Source organism: Triticum aestivum, chromosome 5D (assembly GCF_018294505.1).
Source record: "Triticum aestivum cultivar Chinese Spring chromosome 5D, IWGSC CS RefSeq v2.1, whole genome shotgun sequence".
NCBI classification, from domain to species: Eukaryota; Viridiplantae; Streptophyta; class Magnoliopsida; order Poales; family Poaceae; genus Triticum; species Triticum aestivum.
The window spans coordinates 444690167-444697495 of record NC_057808.1 but is presented as its reverse complement, the minus strand read 5'-3'; the positions used below and the strand labels follow the sequence as shown (position 1 = coordinate 444697495).

At 39.2% G+C, this 7329-nt stretch overlaps 1 pseudogene; it reads left to right on the top strand.

Annotated features, from left to right (window-relative positions):
- Nucleotides 1-377: 377 nt before the first annotated feature.
- LOC123125415 (zinc finger MYM-type protein 1-like) lies at nucleotides 378-6468 on the top strand (annotated as a pseudogene).
- The last annotated feature ends 861 nt before the right edge of the window (nucleotides 6469-7329 follow it).

Genomic DNA, 7329 nt, shown 5'->3' with positions numbered 1-7329 from the left:
ACGCCAAGGAGAGTCCCATCCAGACACGGGGGAAAGTCTTCCGTCTTGTATCTTCACGGCCCATCAGTCTGCCCCATGTCACATAGCCCGGATGCCCGAGGACCCCGTAATCCTAGACTCCCTCAACGTGTGTGCACAGATGAAATCAAGAGGGCACTTGATTCTTGGCACGCAGCTCCAACATCAACTGATTTTTTCGTGAATACGTGGGATGCATATCATTCCATTGATAGAGCGCTAAAAATACATGGTACCAACCATCATAGAGCGTACACTAGGAGGCACTTACGATGGTGCTAGTGAGCATCAAGAGAAGAGGTTGCTCAGCCCCAGGTAGAAGGGGATCAGGTTACGGGTATGACGTTGGCAAGGCCTCTAGCACCTGCTTTGGCCAAGGTGCGAGCTTCCTCCTGTATAGTGTGCAACAGGTGGGCAAGGGAAGGCGTCATGCCATTCAAGATGCAGGCGTTGCGGTGTTTCCAGATCTCAAACAGTGTAGATCGATATTTAAAATCAACCAATAGTGGAACCTATTCAACACTTGATTACGATACAATAAGAGAAAGCATCTTGAGTAATATAATTCTTTGTTAGCCAATTAACCTCCTATTTATGCTAACTAGAGGGTATCAGCACATCAATACAATCACACTGGTGGAGATAATGAAATTTAGAGGAGTTGACCCATATCCAATGCAAAAGATAAAAGTTTTGATCACATCCAAGCCGTATTTGGCCTTCCAAATCAGCCCATCCCACATCTGATAGAAGAGAATCGAGCGACAATGAGCACATGAAAAAAGGTTATTAAGATCTCGAACATAACCTTCTGCCAGCGCCATGGTAGACGAGAAGAGGGCGAGGCCGCTGGATAACCGAAATAGCAACGGCGCAACCACTGTGGGCGGCGGTGATTGGTAATAGACCACGAGGAACAATGCCACCGCTCGTGGCGACTGCAGCTTTCGCCCCATCTAGATAATCAAAATCGCTCTGCACATACTCTTTCACACGCATTGTTGAAATCAATAGTTGTGTTCCTGCAAGCAAGGAAAGAATGAAGCTGCACTGGTTGAGGAATATAATGCTAATTGAATGACCAATTACATGGTGCATCCGCATTTAAAAACATATGTGGATGATAGTCAAGTCAGTCGAATGGAATAGAAGCATTATCAACATTTTAACCCCTAAATGAACTTCTAAAATTGCATGAGAATATCTCGTGGTCACATTGAATTGACAATCTGAGAACAAGATGTGCAAGGACATTTAGTGTTCAGACATGTTTTTTATCAATTTCCTTTGGAGATGGCTAAAATAATTCTTGCTCTATAAGAAATTAATGGCCAATCTATCAGGAACATATATATAATCTTTTTTTTGGAAAAGGAGGAAAGCCCCCGGCCTCTGCATCAGAGTGATGCATCCAGCCATTTTATTAATTCAAAGTTCGAAAACAAAGTCTTAGGTCCAGCAAAGGCTCACAAAAGGAGCATGAAAACACAAATGATACATTAAAAATGCCACAACCAGCAAAAAATAGGCCTAGATGACTAAACACCTATCCTATTATTGGATCGCCATCCAAACCAGTTGTAGATAACCCTTGCTACCGTCTCCCACCGGTTGTACCAAATAGCCAAAAGCTCCCTGGAGTCCGCATGAGTGAGTAACGACCACGTATGGATCCAAGCAGTGGCTCTGTAAATAACGTGCAAAAGTTGATAATTTTTTTCCTGTTAAAGATGATATCATTTCTGCAGTTCCACATAGCCCAAAGTAATGCGCATATCCATATCCGAATATGTCTCGCAGTATTAGATTCCACTCCAGTTAGCCACGTCCCAAATAACGTGTCAATACTAATTGGAGGAGTAACGTTAAAGGCTATATGTATCTTGCGCCAAAGAAGTTTGGCGAGAGGACAATCGAGAAAGAGGTGTTTTATGGTTTCATTCTGGTCACAGAAGCAACATCGTGAACTACCCACCCATCTTCGCTTTACCAAGTTATCCTTGGTTAAAATCACTTCTTTGTGGACAAACCACATGAAGATTTTGATTCTTAGCGGAACTTTAATCTTCTATATGTGAAGTAATTTCAGTATTGGCCTAGAGTTAATTAAGTCCATGTACATAGATTTCACTATTAAACCACCATTCCTAGATAATTTCCATTTGATGGCATCAGATTGGTCAGAGAGTTGAACATCCATCAACATACGATCCAAATGGAGCCACGAATTCCAACGTTCCCGCACCAGAACCCTCTTGAATCATATGTTTAGGGGGACAGACTGTAATACCGTTGCAACATAAGATTCCTTACGTTGTACAATATTATATAGCTTGGGATACTGCAAGTCTAAAGGCATCTCCCCTAACTATATGTCCTCCCAGAATCTAGTAGCGTTACCATTACCAATGTTAAACTTCACCCTCTGAAAAAGGTTTCTTTCATCCTCATTAAACCCTTCTAGAAAGACGAACCATTAGGCCTGACCATAACCTAAGCCAATGTCTTAGATTGTAGGTACTTATTACGCAAAATTTGTACCCATGTACCCTCGGTCTCAACACACAGCCCAAATAACCATTTGCTAAGTAGGCATCTATTTTTAACCTCTAAGTTCTCAACCCGTAGCCCTCCTTAGTCCTTGGGTCTACAAATTATATCCCACCTAGTCAACCTGTATTTCTGTTTTCTTCTACATCATATTGCCAGAAAAAATGAGATCGATAAAAATCCAATCGTTTCCGTACCCCTACCGATACTTCAAAGAAAGATAAGAGGAACATAGGCATACTAGTTAAAACCGAGTTTATCAACACTAGTCGGCCACCATATGACATAAGCTTACCCTTCCAGCAGCTTACTTTATTTTCTCAAATCGACCTTCAAGGCACTTCCACTCCTTTTTCAATAGTTTTCGATGATGGATTAGTATCCCTAGGTAAATAAACGGTAAGGATCCCATTTCACACCTGAACAATTGTCTGTACGCATCTTGTTCGTCTTTGGCCCTCCCGAAACAGAATAATTTGCTCTTGTTAAAATTAATTTTCAATCTCGACAATTGTTTAAAAAGGCATAGTGATAATTTCATATTTCTAGCCTTACCAAGATCATGTTCCATGAATATAGTAGTATCATTAACGTATTGTAGTACGGATACTCCCCCATCCCAAGATGCGGAACTAGTCCTCCTACCTGGCCAATCTATCAGGAACATATATATAATCTTTTTTTTTGGAAAAGGAGGAAAGCCCCCGGCCTCTGCATCAGAGTGATGCATGCAGCCATTTTATTGATTCAAAGTTCGAAAACAATGTCTTAGGTCCAGCAAAGGCTCACAAAAGGAGCATGTAAACACAAAGGATATATTAAAAATGCCACAACCGGCGAAAAATAGGCCTAGATGACTAAACACCTATCCTATTATTGGATCGCCATCCAAACCAGTTGTAGATAACCCATGCTACCATATCCCACCGGTTGCACCAAATAGCCAAAAGCTCCCTAGAGTCCGCATGAGTGAGTAATGATCGCATATGGATCCAAGCAGTGGCTCTGTAAACAACCTGCAAAAAGTTGATAAATTTTTCCTGTTAAAGTTGATATCATTTCTGCAGTTCCATATGGCCCAAAGTAATGCACATATCCATATCCGAATATGTCCCGCAGTATTAGATTCCACTCCAATTAGCCACGTCCCAAATAACGTGTCAATACTAATTGGAGGAGTAACGTTAAAGGCTATATGTATCGTGCGCCAAAGAAGTTTGGCGAGAGGACAATCGAGAAAGAGGTGTTTTATGGTTTCATTCTGGTCACAGAAGCAACATTGTGAACTACCCACCCATCTTTGCTTTACCAAGTTATCCTTGGTTAAAATCACTTCCTTGTGGACAAACCACATGAAGATTTTGATTCTTAGCGGAACTTTAATCTTCCATAGGTGAAGTAATTTCAGTATTGGCCCAGAGTTAATTTTCTTATTTACTTTCTTAGCAACTAACTTCAAATTTTATCACAAAATTTCAGAGATGAGGAGGTTTTTGGTTAGCAGAGCAAGCACTAAAAATATGAATGATGTGCAACTAGAAATAGAAGTGGAGGAACAACCACCTCCCAACATTGCCAATGAATTTAATCCAAATGAAATTGAGCGTGATCCAGGAAAGAGGAAACAAATTTGCGAGTATCCTCCTAATATAAAGGATCAAGGGAGAAGATCATATGTATTGATGGGTCCAATGCAACCAGATTTGAATAAATTTCCTTGTACTGAATTTGGAAGTTCACGTTCATCAAGAGCATTTTCCAAATCTTGGTACAAAAAACATTCATGGATCGAATACAGTGAGTGGAAGAAGGGAGTGTATTTTTATTGCTTTCTCTTTAAGCAACCTAGAAGGGCTGAGCACTTTGGTTATGATGTATTCACCAAGGAAGGATTTATAGATTGGAAGCATGCATAAAGCATTCAAAGACATATTGGTGGCCCTGGTAGTAAGCACAACTCTTGTGTCAAGCATTATGATGATTATAATAATCAAAGACAGAGTCTGGTAAGCATTCTTGCTAGAGCAAGCAATGAATCAGAAGAAATGTATAAGATCCACTTAACTTGTTTTGTAAGTTGTTCAAGATATCTCATCGCACAAGGTTTGGCTTTTCGCAGATACGACGAATCCTCTACTTCTCTGAACAATGGAAACTTTAGAGAGATGATAGATTTGAAAAAAAAACAAAAAATGAACAAGTGAGAGATGTTTTTGACCATGGTGGAAGAAATTGCACAATGACATCTTGTGACATTCAAAAGGAGCTTGCAATGTGGTGTGCACATGAAGTTACCAAGAGGATCAGGGCAGAGCTTGGTGATAAAAAATTCTCTGTGCTTATTGGTGAATTGCGTGATATATCAGTGAAAGAGCAAATGGCGGTGATCTTGAGGTTAGTAATTTCACTTTGTTTTGTTATTTGTTTGTCATTTATTCTCTATGTTGTCCACTAACCTTGTTTTTCATATAGGTTTTCGAATGACAGAGAAAAGGTCGTGGAACGATTTATTGCTCTGCACCATGTCAAAGATACTACATCTGAGGCACTAAAGAATGCTATTTGTGGTATTCTTGATCATTATAAGTTATTTATTTCAAGGATACGAGGGCAAGGATATGATGGTGCTTCAAATATGAGAGGCAAGTTTAATGGTTTGCAGAAAAAGATGATAGATGAAAACCCTTTTGCTTTCTATGTTCATTGCTATGCTCATCATTTGCAGTTGGTGGTTGTCTCTGTTGCATAGCAGTTGCTCATCCATTCATGATTTCTTTGAGTACATCTCCTTAATTGTGACCACAAAAACTATATCTTGCAAGAGAATGGATTCATTGACACACACACAACACCAAGACATTCTGAATAGACTTGAGAGTGGTGAGATATCTACAGAAGCGGCTCGCACCAATCATCTACTCTTGCTAGGCTGGGTGATACTAGATGGGGTTCCCATCATACTACCTTACTTCGTTTGAATCAAATGTGATCCTCCGTGTTACAGGTGCTTACGGTTGATCAACATGGACGTGGGTCATCTCATGCAGCATGCTTGATAGAAAAATGGAGAGCTTTAAATTTTCTTTCATTCTAAAGTTTATGTTGAAGTTGTTTGGCATCACAAATAAACTCTCAAAAGTCTTGCAAAGAAAAGATCTTAATATTGTGCTCGCCATGGAATTGGTTCATGATGTCAAAGCTTGGCTAGCAACATTAAAAGAGAGCGGTTGGGATGATTTATCTTCTGATGTTCAAGAATTTTGTGCTGCTAATAGTATTCCAGTGCCAAATATGGATGAACTAATACCAGTTCGTGGTCATTCAAGGAGAGCGGGGAGGGATTTTTTATGTTGCTATTGACAAAATATGCGTGGAGATGGATCACCGCTTTTGTGAAGGAGGTAATGGTGTGCTTGATTGCTTCTCATGTCTTGACCCCAATAATTATTTCTCCAAGTTTAATGTTGACAAGCTTGCGCGACTTGCTCAAATTTATCATGATGACTTTTCCAATGATGATCATGGAACAATAAGAGAGCAACTTCTAACTTATATAAGTCAAGTGAAAAGGCATGCTTCTTTTTCTACTTGTGATGATGTTCAAAGTTTGGCCATGAAGATGGTTGAAACTGAGAAACATTTGGTATTTTGATTGGTATACAAACTTAGTGAGTTGGCTTTGATATTGCCGGTGTCTACGACATCTATTGAGAGAGCTTTTTTAGCAGTGAAGATTATCAAGATTAAACTACGTAGTAAGACCAATAATGAATGGTTCAATGACTTGATGATATGTTACACCGAGAGGGAGTATTCAAGTCAGTTGATGATAAGGATATTATTCAAACATTTACTCCAATGAGTTCTCAGAAAGGGAATTTGCCTCGTGATTTTCTTTAGTGCATTGTCGGTATGTTCCATCTGACCATCTCTATTCTTGCAAGCTTTTGATTTCAAATCTCAAAACTAATTTATTTAATTAGAAATCCATTTTTATATTGTAGTGCCTTCGAGGACTTTGGGAACATGGCAAGTTTGGCTCTACACAAGGCTGATTGTATGTCTTTCTTTTGGTAAAAATGAACAAGCAAGAGATGCTTCTGATCGCGGAGGAAGGAATTGCACAATCACATATGGAGACATATGGTATGGATAGCTTTACTTTTGTTGGCAACATGGCAAGTTTGCCTCTATGCAAGATTGCTATGTATCTTTTGTTGTCATGTCTCAACATTTGGTCTATGAAGTGGATATTTATATATTAGCTCACTTTAAAATTAAATTTTGTGTGACTATTATGGTTATGTTTTCACTTCATTATTAATGCGGATTTGTGATTCCAAAGCTTGGTGGTATATTATATGTTGCGTATCCGAATACCCGATTATTGATTTCAAGATTATAAACTTATGCATAATTTTCCCAGGCTCCACAAAAGTTCTGGCTCCGCCACTGGCTCCACCTGAACAATAGGCTGTTGTTCACTCTCAATAGGAACATTAGTAGATGGAACATCATGTAACATATCAGATTCATTAAAGAAACATTTTTGCTAATAACAATCTTTCGGGTTTCACGATTCCACAATTTAAAACCTTTAACACCAGATTTATAACCAAGAAATATGCACTTAACAGCCCTAGGCTCCAGCTTCCATTATCAACATGAGCATAAGAAGTGCAACAAAAAACTCTCAGTTGTGAATAATCCGCAGGAGAACCAGACTATACAACAATTGGGGCTTTCTTATTAAGAGCAATT